Consider the following 14,595-nt stretch of genomic DNA (forward strand, 5'->3'; position numbering starts at 1 on the left):
AAGCAGTGGTATCAACGCAGAGTACTATGCCAAAGAGATAGAGAAAGAGAGAGTATATTGTATGTATATAATTTATGTTAATGTTTTATTTTATTAGAACTCTGTCGCACAGAGTTAAATTATAGAAAGCGAGAAATTTAATGCTTCAAAATCCGCAAAAGTATCAGGATAACACGATGAGCAAAGAGGTAGCAAAGAGGTCACTTATAGAAAGCGGAATATTTAATGCTTCAAAATCCGCAAAAGTATCAGGATAACACGTTAAGCAAAGAGGTAACAAAGAGGTAGCAAAATGGTAAATTATAGAAAGTTCTTCACGTCTAACATATTCTTCGCTTACATCTCGTCTACCGTTAAAAATATCGATATTATTCAAGAAATACATTGTTCTACATGATCTCCGCTACATGGATTGACGCATTAGATTTTTAAAATTAATAAGATGACGATTATTAAAGCGATAAAGCGAGCCGAAATCGCGACGCTTTTGCCGAAATCGCGACGCTTTTGCCGAAATCATTTGCGTCACATACATTATTCGCTTTGATTTCGATTACCGTTAAAGATATCGATATTATTCAAGAAAGACATTGTTCTATATGATCTCCGCTACAAGGATTAATGCATTAGAATTTTAAAATTAATAAGCTTACGATTATTAAAGCGATAAATCGAGCCGAAATCGCGACGTTTTTGCCGAAATTATTTGCGTCAGATACATTATTCGCTTTGATTTCGATTACCGTTAAAGATATCGATATTATTCAAGAAAGACATTGTTCCATATGATCTCCGCTACAAGGATTGATGCATTAGAATTTTAAAATTAATAAGCTTACGATTATTAAAGCGATAAATCGAGCCGAAATCGCGACGTTTTTGCCGAAATTATTTGCGTCTGATACATTATTCGCTTTGATTTCGATTACCGTTAAAGATATCGATATTATTCAAGAAAGACATTATTCTACATGATCTCCGCTACAAGAATTGACGCATTAGATTTATAAAATTAATAAGCTTACGATTATTAAAGCGATAAATCGAGCCGAAATCGCGACGCTTTTGCCGAAATTATTTGCGTCAGATACATTATTCGCTTTGATTTCGATTACCGTTAATGATATCGATATTATTCAAGAAAGACATTATTCTACATGATCTCCGCTACAAGAATTGATGCATTAGATTTATAAAATTAATAATATGACGATTATTAAAGCGATAAAGCGAGCCGAAATCGCGACGCTTTTGCCGAAATCATTTGCGTCAGATACATTATTCGCTTTGATTTCGATTACCGTTAAAGATATCGATATTATTCAAGAAAGACATTGTTCTATATGATCTCCGCTACAAGGATTGATGCATTAGAATTTTAAAATTAATAAGCTTACGATTATTAAAGCGATAAATCGAGCCGAAATCGCGACGTTTTTGCCGAAATTATTTGCGTCTGATACATTATTCGCTTTGATTTCGATTACCGTTAAAGATATCGATATTATTCAAGAAAGACATTGTTCCATATGATCTCCGCTACAAGGATTGATGCATTAGAATTTTAAAATTAATAAGCTTACGATTATTAAAGCGATAAATCGAGCCGGACTCGCGACGCTTTTGCCGAAATCATTTGCGTCAGATACATTATTCGCTTACATCTCGTCTACCGTTAAAGATATCGATATTATTCAAGAAAGACATTATTCTACATGATCTCCGCTACAAGAATTGACGCATTAGATTTATAAAATTAATAAGATGACGATTATTAAAGCGATAAAACGAGCCGAAATCGCGACGCTTTTGCCGAAATCATTTGCTTCAGATACATTATTCGCTTTGATTTCGATTACCGTTAAAGATATCGATATTATTCAAGAAAGACATTATTCTACATAATCTCCGCTACAAGAATTGACGCATTAGATTTATAAAATTAATAATATGACGATTATTAAAGCGATAAAGCGAGCCGAAATCGCGACGCTTTTGCCGAAATCGCGACGCTTTTGCCGAAATCATTTGCGTCAGATACATTATTCGCTTTGATTTCGATTACCGTTAAAGATATCGATATTATTCAAAAAAGACATTGTTCTACATGCTCTCCGCTACAAGGATTGACGTATTAGATTTTTTAAATTAATAAGATGACGATTATTAAAGCGATAAAGCGAGGTGAAATCGCGACGCTTTTGCCGAAATCATTTGCGTCAGATACATTATTCGCTTTGATTTCGATTACCGTTAAACATATCGATATTATTCAAGAAAAACATTGTTCTACATGATCTCCGCTACAAGGATTGACGCATTAAAATTTTGAAATTAATAAGCTTACGATTATTAAAGGGATTAAGCTGGCGAAAATCGCGATGTCTTTTCCTGGGTCATTCGCGTCTAATGAATCTATCTCGTAAATCACAGTAATTTTTTAAGAAATTAACGCGTCGTTCGGAACTTTATTATATTATATTATTCAAGTTATAGCGTCTTTAATATTAATTTTTTCCTTAATAATTAATAATTTATTTTTTAACAATTATGACTTTTTTATTTTAAATTTTATCATATCTTTAATATTAAAATTAAGAATTCCCCCTTTTCATTTATGAATACCTTTAATATCTTTAACTATGCCATGAAATACATTGTTTATCTTATTAACTATTCAAAAAGTTACTCCATTTTATATATTTTCAATTATTGAAATAAATAATTTATTCATATATTTTTTAATTCTTTTATCTTCATATACCTCTACCATTAAAATAATTAATTTACTTAATTTTAGAATATTATTAACATACTCGTCAATTAACCAAACCAGATGAATATTAATATTAATTTTTTTAAAAAATTTATTATGATTAATTTACATATTTATTTATAGGCTAATCTTATTTATTTTTTCTCATTTTAAATTATTCTCTAATTTTTTTTTTTTAATAATTACTCCTATATTAATTTTAATTTAATATGCCTAATATTATCTCTTAATCTATCTAGAATCCCTAAAATTCTTTTATTTTAATGTATACTTACATTAATTTAATAAATATAACTATATTTTTATTTATTTTAAAATCTAAACTTTTTAATAATATTTATTATTTGAAATTTAATTTTATTAATTTTAAAAAATTACCATTATTAACATATTTTAGAATAATTATATCTTTAATAATTTTACTTATTTAAATTATTTTAAGATTTTAATTTAATAAAAACTCTAAACCCCTTCAAAGTTTAATATATGATATATATTTTATATAATTCTTATATTTTAAATTATTATCTTTTAAAAAATTTCTTTAAATTTGCAATTTAATATTATTATTTAAACTATAAAATAATTTATTAGTATTAGATAACAATTTTATAATTAATTAATTTAATGATAATATATATATTTATATATATATATATTATCTTATATGCCAAAGAGATAGAGAAAGAGAGAGTATATTGTATGTATATAATTTATGTTAATGTTTTATTTTATTAGAACTCTGTCGCACAGAGTTAAATTATAGAAAGCGGGTAATTTAATGCTTCAAAATCCGCAAAAGTATCAGGATAACATGATAAGCAAAGAGGTAGCAGAGACCACCAGTTATGGGGCGGTAATTTCGGTCGGGCCGGTGGGCGGTAATTTCGGTCGGGTTGGTGGGCGGTACTTAACCGCGCCTGTATCGATTCGCGTACGTCGATCGATGTCGCGGCAGGATATAGATCCTCCCCCTGAGCGGGACTTAGCGCGCCGTATTAATGGCGAGGCCGATTTCGTAAATGGCGGTCGCGGAATTATTGCCGGTTCGCGGATAGCGCGTTGTCGTTTCGTCCGGTATGGTCTTTCCCGTGGAATTCAGGAGTGCAACGGCCGATGGATGATCGCCGTTGCACGCAGGTGGACGTGCCCTATTTATACCGCTTTTTCGGCGGGCGCGCGTGCGTAATATGCCTTAATATTTTTGCTATTAGAATTATGTAAAATATAATATGCTGTTACGCTATTTTATTATTATATATATCAAAATATATATATCTCATATTAATAAATATTCATGCTACGTTTTGTGATTAATTTTAATCCCTTATTTCGAATAATTGCATAATTCAATTTAGAATATTTTATATTATATAAACTATTTTTATTTGCACGTTCATACACACATAGAGTAAAATAGCAATTATATACCCTACTCGCGTGCCCTACTCGCGTGCCCTACTCGCGTACCCTACTCGCGTGCCCTAATAGAATTACCGTATGCTGCTTCCGTTGGGCCAGTTGAACTTACCTTTCATTCATCCTGGCCATATTTATTATGACTATTTATTTAGTCAGAAATGTAGCTTCGCCCTTTATGGGAGATCAATGAAGGAAGAAATTCCTTCCGTTGCCGGCTAATTATCATTGCCGGTGAATGAGCGCAAATTTACGCTCGTTTACGATCGTTTGTCATGCATTAATATAACTTTACTTTAATTAATATAATGCCAAGTTATCAATTAAAATTAATTGATTGAAATTCTTATAATAATATAATATTATTTATAATAATATATAATTTATATTAAAATTAAAATAATAAAGCATTTATATTTTATATAATTTAATAGATCGATAATTTGGCTTTACATCAATTAAAGTAAAACTTTAATTGATATAATAATATAGATGAATGGGCTATAACAAAATTAGTATAAAATCGATGTATGAATACATGAATAAATTATTACTATGTTATATAATTAATAAATTTATTTTAATGTCTTCCTTAAACAAATGAAACAGAATTTATCAATCAAAAAAAAAAATATTTTATATCCAAAAAATATATAATATTTTATATATAATATATAATATATAATATATAATATATAATATATAAAATATTTTTTTTATAATCTTCCTTCTTTAATTTGGACTTTAATTTATTTTTGCAATAGATGCAATGCATATCAAGAGACCTTAATAAAAATTATTCCATTCAACTGTTTTAGCTCATCCATTTGAAAGCAATGGATTTATCTACAATCTACAATCTACAATCTATATCTACAATTTCTATAAATCCGTTACTTTAAAATTAAATAAAAGTTTGTCACTCACCGGCACTGATGCGCAACAGCGGAGTTGTTGGTCTTGAGGCTATGTCGCTACGTTGTCTGTAACATATAAATATAAAATCCAAATTATAGCGGCGAAATATAATTAATATTTCGAAATATTTATACATCCGATGAATACACAATACTAACAAAGAAACTTTATATAAATAAATAACTTTATAAATTATAAAAAGATTTTCTTTCACATTGAAACATTTATAGGATTTATGTAAAAGGTTTTCCTTCCAATTTTCTCTTGTTTCATTCATTCAAATAATAAGATCGAATTAATGCACGTACGCGACTTTTAACTAATTTAACTAATATACAAATAATAAATACTCACCCTAGGGTTGCTCCGCCGATGCAGGAAGCCTCTCCTAGGCCTCCTCCTCCTCTCAGAATGTCAGGGTCACTACTACATTGATCTGTAACATACAAATAGAAGATGCAAATTGTAGCAATACTCAAAATAATTAATATTTTAAAAAATTTATTATACACATTGAATTTTACATTCGATGGATATAATAATACGCAGATTAATAAAACAATTTTATAAATTTTGAAAAAAACACTACTACTAATAATTCCATACATAAGCTATAATCTAAAAGTAAAAACTTTTATAAGATTATAGCTTTCATATAAAAATCTTTTTCTCTAATTCCCTCTTGTTTAAATCATATAAATAAAAAGCCAAATTACGCGATTAATTATGTAAATTAAATTGTACGTACGCAATTAATAAATAATTAATATACAAATAACAAATTACTTACCATAGAGTTGTTCCATCAGTGCCCGATGCCTCTCCTAGGCCTCCTCCTCCTCTCAGATTGATTCACACGCGCGATACTTTAAACGGCACTCCCGCACTTTTATTAAAAGATTACTTCCGCACTTATACGCGCGATACTTTAAACGACACTCCCGCACTTTCGAATTTCGGCACGATCGAATCTCGCTTCACGTGAGAATCACACTTCGAGTCGACAAATCGGCAATTCACCGATTACTTCGAGCAAAGCGGGCGACAAAATCGAATTATTTTCCTTGATACTTGTCGCGATCGCGTTTAGGAAATGAATTTGACGGAGCGTCTCGCATAACTACTTTACTGCGCGGATGTCGTCGTGTGAATGATAACACATAAGAAAAGAATTTGATGTCGACGGAGCGTCCCACCCCACTATAGTTCTTATTCAAGTGTCGCTGTATGAGTAATAACAAAATCATGATACGTAAACAATAGCGCGCCAATTTTTACGCCGCCAAGACCGAGTATCATATTATTGAAAAGTCGTTGCCGAAATATTTTATATGTACAATTATATTATATATATATATATATATATATACGCGGAATATATTAAAGTTTATATAAAATATATTTTAAATTATGATTAATTATATTTATTAAACGATTGATGTATCGCGAAGTCTTGTATTAATTACTCGCTTTTGCGAATCGATTGTTTAATTGCTCGATCTTAATCCGAATCATATTTAGATGCTGGTAAAAGTCAAACGATAAAGCGTCGAAAATATATTTAATTTTCAATTTTATTTTTGAAGAAATAATTATTTCTTATTGTGGTAATGTATTTAAAAGATAAGTAGATAATTATCTTATCAAATTATTTTCCGGTATTTGTCGCGATCGCGTTTAGGAAACGAATTTGACGGAGCGTCTCGCACAGCTACTTTACTGCGCGGATGTCGTCGTGTGAATGATAATACATAAGAAAGGAATTTGATGTCGACGGAGCGTCTCACCCCACTATAGTTCTTATTCAAGTGTCGCTGTATGAGTGATAACAAAATCATGATACGTAAACAATAGCGCGCCAATGTTTACGCCACCAAGGCTGAATAACATGTTATTGAAAAGTCGATGCCGAAATATTTTATGTACAATTACATTATATATATATATATATATATATATATATATATGGATGTCAAAAGGCTATTTTAACGACATTTAAAAAATGAATATTTTATTGCATATATCGAAATCCGCAGAAATATCAGGATAACACGATAAGCAAAGAGGTCGCACAGAGTTAAATTACTGTACATTTAATTAATAATGTTCTCTTCCTCTCTCTTCACATAATGTCATGAAACAAACAGTATTACATATTTTTTAATGTTTTTGTTAAAAATTATATATATATATATATGCGAAAACTGTATTATTGTGTGTATATAAAATAATTCGTAAAATTAATATCAAATGCTAATGGAAGGTTTTTTTTATTTTTTAAATAAGAAAATACTTACATAAAAAATTGTGTAATACTTATTGTTAATATGTTAATAATAAAGAATATATTGTATAACCACAATATCTTTTATATATTTTGGTTATATTTTTATATAGAAATAAAGTAAAAATTAAATTTTATTTACTTTCTTGCATTTTAGAGGGATTTAATGGACGTAATGCTTTCTACAATAGAGAGTATATTTGAGAGAATCTCTAAGGAACTTGCTTTAATATTTGGGCTATAATATTTAAGATTAAAATGCACTTAAAAAAAAAATAAAATATGGAATAAAAAAATTATGTGTAAGTGATTATGGTATGATATATTCTGCAGAATTCTCAATTATTGTGAGCTTTTATGGTAATAATGATGTATATGATATTGTGAGAAAAATTTCATCAAGTAATATTTTTGCTATTAGAATTATGCTGTTATGTTATTTTATTATTATATATATCAAAATATATATCTCATATTAATAAATTTTCATGCTACGTTTTGTGATTAATGTTAATCCCCAATTTCAAATAATTGCATAATTCAATTTAGAATATTTTATATTATATAAACTATTTTTATTTGCACGTTCATACACACATAGAGTAAAATAGCAATTCAAATGGCAATGTTAAAACACAACTGTATGTTGCAGAAAAAAAAATTAATCTTATTTATATTATAAGCAAAGTTTAGTTTAAAGTATAATTTCAAAGATGCTTTACGATAAAATAATAAATTGTGTGTATGTTTACAATTATGAATATAAAATTTTTAATTAAAGTCTTCTAATAAAAATTGACGCCACAGACAGATAAAACAGGCAATTGTATTAGTATTTATCTTTTGTGATCAAACAAACAATTATGGGCGATCTATAGAAATAATCATGGATGGTTTTTTTTTGCACAGATCGCAATTGAATGAAAGTAATAAAGCAATACACATGCGCAACGTAATTTTTTAATGTAATGAAAGATCGGATCTCGTCCACTCATAATTCAACTATCACAATGTCATTGGAGATACAAAGTTTTTTAAAAAGTTAGAACTTTTCAGAATTTATGTAAGATTAAACTATATTGTGCATTACAACAAGATATAAATAACACAACTTATATCAATAGGTATATTACATTTTTATTAAAAATCGTAACTTAGATTATGTATAATTTTAATTCAAAAGACATATTAGCATAATAATATATATTAACATATGCAAATATGTATATTGTTAAATTTAAGCACAATAATGAAAACTCAAGATAAAAAGAATCAACCTGTAGGAATGCAAGTTGAATATACTGTAATTCGACTACATGTTGCACATAAATAAATTTCAATATTTTGGACGATAAAATTTGGTTTTGAAATTGTAGATTTATTTTAAAAATTTATTGAAACAAATATATCTTTTCAAATATGCAAAGAATCTGCACACATATAATATTAAAATTAAGAATTCCCCCTTTTCATTTATGAATACCTATAATATCTTTAACTATGCCATGAAATACATTGTTTATCTTATTAACTACTCAAAAAGTTACTCCATTTTATATATTTTCAATTATTGAAATAAATAATTTATTCATATATTTTTTAATTCTTTCATCTTCATATATCTCTACCATTAAAATAATTAATTTACTTAATTTTAAAACTTTATTAACATACTCATCAATTAATCAAACCAGATGAATATTAATATTAATTTTTTTAAAAAATTTATTATGATTAATTTACATATTTATTTATAGTCTAATCTTATTTATTACTTTCCTTATTTTTTCTCATTTTAAACTATCGTCTAATTTATTTTTTAATAATTACTCCTATATTAATTTTAATTTAATATGCCTAATATTGTCTTAATCTATCTAGAATCCCTAAAATTCTTTTATTTTAATGTATATTTACATTAATTTTATAAATATAACTTTATTTTTATTTATTTTAAAATCTAAACTTTTTAATAATATTTATTATTTGAAATTTAATTTTATTAATTTTAAAAAATTACCATTATTAATATATTTTAGAATAATTATATCTTTAATAATTTTACTTATTTAAATTATTTTAAGATGTTAAGTTAATAAAAACTCTAAACCTTCAAAGTTTAATATATAATATATTTTATAATTCTTATATTTTAATTTATTATCTTTTAAAAAATTTCTTTAAATTTGCAATTTAATATTTTTATTTAAACTTTAAAATAATTTATTAGTATTAGAAAACAATTTTATAATTAATTAATTAAATGATAAAGTTATAAGTCACTTGGTAATAGTATCAAAAATTAGTTAGGAATAATAAGATTCTGTATAGAAAATAATTACAGGTCATACTTGACAAATAGAAAATCTCAGAGAAATACAATTAATAAATTAAAATTTAATACACGTACGTATATATATATATAATTATATTATATGCCAAAGAGATAGAGAAAGAGAGAGTATATTGTGTGTATATAATTTATGTTAATGTTTTATTAGAACACCTTCGCACAAAGTTAAATTATAGAAAGTGTGAAATTTAGTGCTTCGAAATTCGCAAAAGTATCAGGATAACACGATAAGCGGCAATAATTCCGCGACAGCCATTTACGAAATCGGTCTCGCCATTAATACGGCGCGCTAAGTCTCGCTCAGGGTGAGGATCTATATCCTGTCGCGACACCGATCGACGTACGCGAATCGATACAGACGCTGTTAAGTACCGCCCACTGGCCCGACCGAAATTACCGCCCGATAACTGGTGGTCACCTCTTTGCTTATCGTGTTATCCTGATACTTTTGCGGATTTTGAAGCATTAAATATTCCGCTTTCTATAAGTGACCTCTTTGCTACCTCTTTGCTCATCGTGTTATCCTGATACTTTTGCGGATTTTGAAGCATTAAATTTCTCGCTTTCTATAATTTAACTCTGTGCGACAGAGTTCTAATAAAATAAAACATTAACATAAATTATATACATACAATATACTCTCTTTCTCTATCTCTTTGGCATATAATATAATTATATATATATATATATATATATATATATATATATATATACGTACGTGTATTAAATTTTAATTTATTAATTGTATTTCTCTGAGATTTTCTATTTGTCAAGTATGACTTGTAATTATTTTCTATACAAAATCTTATTATTCCTAATTAATTTTTGATACTATTACCAAGTGACTTATAACTTTATCATTTAATTAATTAATTATAAAATTGTTATCTAATACTAATAAATTATTTTATAGTTTAAATAAAAATATTAAATTGCAAATTTAAAGAAATTTTTTAAAAGATAATAAATTAAAATATAAGAATTATAAAATATATTATATATTAAACTTTGAAGGTTTAGAGTTTTTATTAACTTAACATCTTAAAATAATTTAAATAAGTAAAATTATTAAAGATATAATTATTCTAAAATATGTTAATAATAGTAATTTTCTAAAATTAATAAAATTAAATTTAAAATAATAAATATTATTAAAAAGTTTAGATTTAAAAATAAATAAAAATATAGTTATATTTATTAAATTAATGTAAGTATACATTAAAATAAAAGAATTTTAGAGATTCTAGATAGATTAAGAGATAATATTAGGCATATTAAATTAAAATTAATATAGGAGTAATTATTAAAAAAAAATTAGACGATAGTTTAAAATGAGAAAAAATAAGGAAAGTAATAAATAAGATTAGCCTATAAATAAATATATAAATTAATCATAATAAATTTTTTAAAAAAATTAATATTAATATTCATCTGGTTTGATTAATTGATGAGTATGTTAATAAAGTTTTAAAATTAAGTAAATTAATTATTTTAATGGTAGAGATATATGAAGATGAAAGAATTAAAAACTATATGAATAAATTATTTATTTCAATAATTGAAAATATATAAAATGGAGTAACTTTTTGAATAGTTAATAAGATAAACAATGTATTTCATGGCATAGTTAAAGATATTAAAGGTATTCATAAATGAAAAGGGGGAATTCTTAATTTTAATATTAAAGATATGATAAAATTTAAAATAAAAAAGTCATAATTGTTAAAAAATAAATTATTAATTATTAAGGAAAAGATTAATATTAAAGACGCTATAACTTGAATAATATAATATAATAAAGTTCCGAACGACGCGTTAATTTCTTAAAAAATTACTGTGATTTACGAGATAGATTCATTAGACGCGAATGACCCAGGAAAAGACGTCGCGATTTTCGCCAGCTTAATCCCTTTAATAATCGTAAGCTTATTAATTTCAAAATTTTAATGCGTCAATCCTTGTAGCGGAGATCATGTAGAACAATGTCTTTCTTGAATAATATCGATATTTTTAACGGTAATCGAAATCAAAGCGAATAATGTATCTGACGCAAATGATTTCGGCAAAAGCGTCGCGATTTCACCTCGCTTTATCGCTTTAATAATCGTCATCTTATTAATTTTAAAAATGTAATACGTCAATCCTTGTAGCGGAGAGCATGTAGAACAATGTCTTTTTTGAATAATATCGATATCTTTAACGGTAATCGAAATCAAAGCGAATAATGTATCTGACGCAAATGATTTCGGCAAAAGCGTCGCGATTTCGGCAAAAGCGTCGCGATTTCGGCTCGCTTTATCGCTTTAATAATCGTCATATTATTAATTTTATAAATCTAATGCGTCAATTCTTGTAGCGGAGATTATGTAGAATAATGTCTTTCTTGAATAATATCGATATCTTTAACGGTAATCGAAATCAAAGCGAATAATGTATCTGACGCAAATGATTTCGGCAAAAGCGTCGCGATTTCGACTCGCTTTATCGCTTTAATAATCGTCATCTTATTAATTTTATAAATCTAATGCGTCAATTCTTGTAGCGGAGATCATGTAGAATAATGCCTTTCTTGAATAATATCGATATCTTTAACGATAATCGAAATTAAAGCGAATAATGTATTTGACGCAAATGATTTCGGCAAAAGCGTCGCGATTTCGGCTCGCTTTATCGCTTTAATAATCGTCATCTTATTAATTTTAAAAATCTAATGCGTCAATCCATGTAGCGGAGATCATGTAGAACAATGTATTTCTTGAATAATATCGATATTTTTAACGGTAGACGAGATGTAAGCGAAGAATATGTTAGACGTGAAGAACTTTCTATAATTTACCTCTTTGCTACCTCTTTGTTACCTCTTTGCTTATCGTGTTATCCGGATACTTTTGCGGATTTTAAAGCATTAAATTTCCCGTTTTCTATAATATACCTCTCTGCTACCTCTTTGCTTATCGTGTTATCCGGATACTTTTGCGGATTTTAAAGCATTAAATTTCCCGTTTTCTATAATATACCTCTCTGCTACCTCTTTGCTTATCGTGTTATCCGGATACTTTTGCGGATTTTAAAGCATTAAATTTCCCGTTTTCTATAATATACCTCTCTGCTACCTCTTTGCTTATCGTGTTATCCGGATACTTTTGCGGATTTTAAAGCATTAAATTTCCCGTTTTCTATAATATACCTCTTTGCTACCTCTTTGCTTATCGTGTTATCCTGATACTTTTGCGGATTTTGAAGCATTAAATTTCCAGCTTTCTATAATTTAACTCTGTGCGACAGAGTTCTAATAAAATAAAACATTAACATAAATTATATACACACAATATACTCTCTCTTTCTCTATCTCTTTGGCATATAATATAATTATATATATATATATATATATATATATATATATATATATATATATACGTACGTGTATTAAATTTTAATTTATTAATTGTATTTCTCTGAGATTTTCTATTTGTCAAGTATGACCTGTAATTAGTTTCTATAGAGAATCTTATTATTTCTAACTAATTTTTGAATCTATTACCAAGTGACTTATAACTTTATCATTTAATTAATTAATTATAAAATTGTTTTCTAATACTAATAAATTATTTTATAGTTTAAATAAAAATATTAAATTGCAAATTTAAAGAAATTTTTTAAAAGATAATAAATTAAAATATAAGAATTATAAAATATATTATATATTAAACTTTGAAGGTTTAGAGTTTTTATTAACTTAAAATCTTAAAATAATTTAAATAAGTAAAATTATTAAAGATATAATTATTCTAAAATATGTTAATAATGGTAATTTTTTAAAATTAATAAAATTAAATTTCAAATAATAAATATTATTAAAAAGTTTAGATTTTAAAATAAATAAAAATATAGTTATATTTATTAAATTAATGTAAGTATACATTAAAATAAAAGAATTTTAGGGATTCTAGATAGATTAAGAGATAATATTAGGCATATTAAATTAAAATTAATATAGGAGTAATTATTAAAAAAAAATTAGACGATAGTTTAAAATGAGAAAAAATAAGGAAAGTAATAAATAAGATTAGCCTATAAATAAATATATAAATTAATCATAATAAATTTAAAAAAAAAAAAATAATATTAATATTCATCTGGTTTGGTTAATTGATGAGTATGTTAATAATATTCTAAAATTAAGTAAATTAATTATTTTAATGGTAGAGATATATGAAGATGAAAGAATTAAAAAATATATGAATATTGTTGATTAAACGTGTATTGAATAGAACGATTACGAATCGAGCGGCGCGATTATTAATTATTATTTGCTATATACGATCTAATTTAATCGCGCATTTCAATAATTTTCAATCGCGTTACAAAAATTCGGCGCTTTTTCTTTGCGGCGTACGCCGCTGTTGTTTGTGTTAGCCTAGCTATTATTTATACTTTTATACTACCCTTCACCTTGTCAACATTCGCGCGGCGACACTCGACTGAGCAGGTAGTGGTGTGAGTCGCTCCGTACATCTCGCCGTAATTAATCATCTTAATACTATTGCGACAGATACTATCTATTACAGAACGGTATGCCTCTTCTTAATCTATTAAATCTGACAATCAATAAAACTGTCAATCGCGTAATAAAAGTTCGGTACTCCTATTTTACGGCGCCGGCGGTACGTTATTCTTTTACATCCCGTGACGTCATTGCTTTTCGCGCGGCGACACTCGAATGAAAGTAGCAGCGCGAATCACTCGGTGTATATTTTGTAGTATCCTTCGTAACATAATCACAAGTATTAGAAAGATTAGATTCTAGAAAGGTATATCCTGTTTTTCTATATTAAATTGTAATAT

General features: G+C 26.8%; 1 long non-coding RNA gene across 1 annotated transcript; it reads right to left on the reverse strand.

The window, feature by feature from the left end:
- Window positions 1–5,122: 5,122 nt before the first annotated feature.
- On the reverse strand, window positions 5,123–6,312 carry LOC138942511 (uncharacterized). The gene is made up of 3 exons (XR_011448323.1): window positions 5,904–6,312; window positions 5,468–5,549; window positions 5,123–5,178 (listed from the first exon to the last, which is right to left on the reverse strand). It is a non-coding gene; the product is annotated as an uncharacterized lncRNA (long non-coding RNA).
- Between the last annotated feature and the right edge of the window lie 8,283 nt (window positions 6,313–14,595).

Source organism: Polyergus mexicanus, unplaced genomic scaffold, assembly GCF_030449975.1.
Source record: "Polyergus mexicanus isolate NDT 795.1 unplaced genomic scaffold, iyPolMexi1.0 SCAF_22, whole genome shotgun sequence".
In the NCBI taxonomy this organism is placed as follows: Eukaryota; Metazoa; Arthropoda; class Insecta; order Hymenoptera; family Formicidae; genus Polyergus; species Polyergus mexicanus.